Here is a 2616-nt window from a genome sequence, read left to right as displayed (position 1 = left end):
ACAGACTGACCTTGACCATCTTGAGTTAAATATATAAGAAAAATTCATTTTTCTTAGGGAGAGGGGAAGAAGTGACATAGAGCCCTGGCGGCTGGTTCGATTTTTGCACAGTATTGAGTGCAAGAGAGAGTTGCGGGGAGTAAGAATCCCGGAATCGCAAGGTTCCGAGTGCAAAATAGTAGTGGAAGCAATTCAAGAGGCAGTTTGGGAGATTAATCAAAGTGTAGATCCAGATTTGGAGCTGTTCATCCAATTCGAGAGAAAAGGGTGTACATATTTTATTTTCATTATTCTTTCATTGTGATTGATTTCCTAGATTATTTTAAACATGAACATGTTTAGCTAGACTGATTTAATCCATTGGGATTTCTTTACTATGTTAGCTTGATATTATATTGTTGGATTGTTTGAGTTGGTTTTGTATTCTTCTTGTTTTCAGTATTAATAAGATTATGCATTATTCATGAGACGTTGTGAATTGTGATGTTTAGATTGCTTTATGAGATTGAGAAATCCGTTTGGCAATTGGAATTTTGAATAACAAGAACTGGTTAATAATCACTTAGAGATAAGGATAATTAACTAGCCGGATTAAGAATTAACAAAGCTTAATAGAGGCGGATTAAAGTTTAATGCTAATTTCAGAATCAATCGTTAGGAAGAGATTCCAACTTTAGGTTATTAGGTTTAGGAATTCGGTTATTTCGAGAGAGAAACCGAATTTAGTTAAGAATTCGTCCACGGGTAGCATAATTAGACTCACCGATCCTTTATCTTTTGTTCGGTTACCAACTAGTTTAGATTCCCTTTGAGTTTGTCTTCTTGTCTTGATTATTTCATTTATCAATTACTCCTGCATCTCCCTCGGAACTTAGCTTGTAGTTAATAGTTAGTTTAGAAATTATTCATTATCCATTTTAGGTTAATATAACAAAGAACAAAGGAGTAACTCTGGGCTTTCACTTTCCCGAGGAATACGACCTTGATACTCGCCATTAGTGCTAGACTGCATCGATAGGTACACTGCCTTAGATTGTAGCTAACACGAGTAGCACCCATCAAGTTTTTGGCGCCGTTGCCGGGGACTTGTTTGAAAACTAGAGTGAAATTTGCTATTTGTGAATTTAGCCATTTTTTTCTTTCTTATTATTTTATGATTTTTTTATTTTTATTTGTTTATTTATTTTATTTTATTTGTACATATTTATTTAGCTTAAGTTTATGATTCAGATAGTGCATGATAAGGAGGTTCAATGCTAAATTCAAACTCTTTGTATGATGCATTGGAAAATGAGAATAGGAACCAAGAGAGTGCTAAAGATTGGGATACCCGTGCATCTTTAGATGCTCGAGTGGAATCGTTTTGCAGGACTACCGATCAACTCTCTTCTCCTATCCTTTCATCTCAAGTCTTTTGTGAATTTTGTTGTGGTTTACATGTGTATAATGATTGTCCATTGTATAGTGATGTTGCTCATTGTTCTTATAACTGTGAACAGGTGAATTATACGGGAAGTTGGCCAAATGACTCGTATGGAATCACCTACAATCAAGAGTGGAGCACTCATTCACCCTTTGGATGGAGCTTAGATGGCCAAGAACCACTAGGAATTCAAAGCAACTACATCGTAGCCTAATGTTGCACCTTCAACTCAAGATGAAGAGTTAGTGTCGGAGGAGGCCGATGATGAGGTTCATTACAAGTCTTGATGATGATTCCAACAAACGGAGAGGATACTTGAAGATCAACAAGCCTCGATTAAGAACATAGAGCATCAAGTAGGCTTGATATTTCGGTTACTAGCGTGAGCAATTGGAAACTCCATTAAACGCTCTGAATCCGAGGAGCATTTGAGCGCCATCACTTTGCGTTCGGTGAGAATTTTTCTGATTTATCTACTATGTTTGATGATGATGCTTCCGCAAGGGACGATCTCTTGAACATGGAGATGGAACCGGAAAGGAAGAGGCGAACATAATTCCTCCGGAAGACTATCAACAGGGAATGTATAGTTGATGATCTTCGAGTTGCGAGTTAGAGGAATTGTTGGTAGATTTTCCACAAGTCCCTTCCGATGATGGAAGATGAGCATGAGTTATCCAATAAAGAAGTCTTGGAGGAGCTCGAGTTTCTTCTAGCAAGAGAACCAAGCCAGGGACTGAAGAAAACCATCAACACTCCTGAAGAAATTGCCCAATACGATCCTTCCAATTGTTGAAACTTTAGCTTTCAAATTGGAAGAGCTCCTAGAGCATCATGACTACGTGCAATTATACGAGGGCGACTTGCTTGGGAAGAGAAAGTTGACGATTATCCCTCTAAGCGGATATTTGAAGCCATTTGCTTGGAAGAAGGATGAATGGTCGTCGATCACCCCCATTTGCCTTTCACCATGAGTCCAGCTAAGAAGACTCATCACATCAAAAAGAAGCGCTTTTGGGAGGCACCCCAATTTTTATCTTTAATTTCTAATTTTTTTTTTTTTTTACCTTTTATTTTGAAACATTTTATTAGTTTTAGTTTTCATATTTTCAGTTTTGATTTTATTTTGTTATTTTATTATTTTCAGATTCTACCGAGGAGGCACTGAATTTCCACAACATCAGCCTCGATGG

This window comes from Ricinus communis, unplaced genomic scaffold (genome assembly GCF_019578655.1).
Source record: "Ricinus communis isolate WT05 ecotype wild-type unplaced genomic scaffold, ASM1957865v1 Ctg29, whole genome shotgun sequence".
Classification (NCBI taxonomy): Eukaryota; Viridiplantae; Streptophyta; class Magnoliopsida; order Malpighiales; family Euphorbiaceae; genus Ricinus; species Ricinus communis.
The sequence above is the reverse complement of the archived record's forward strand: the minus strand, read 5'-3'. Positions refer to the sequence as shown.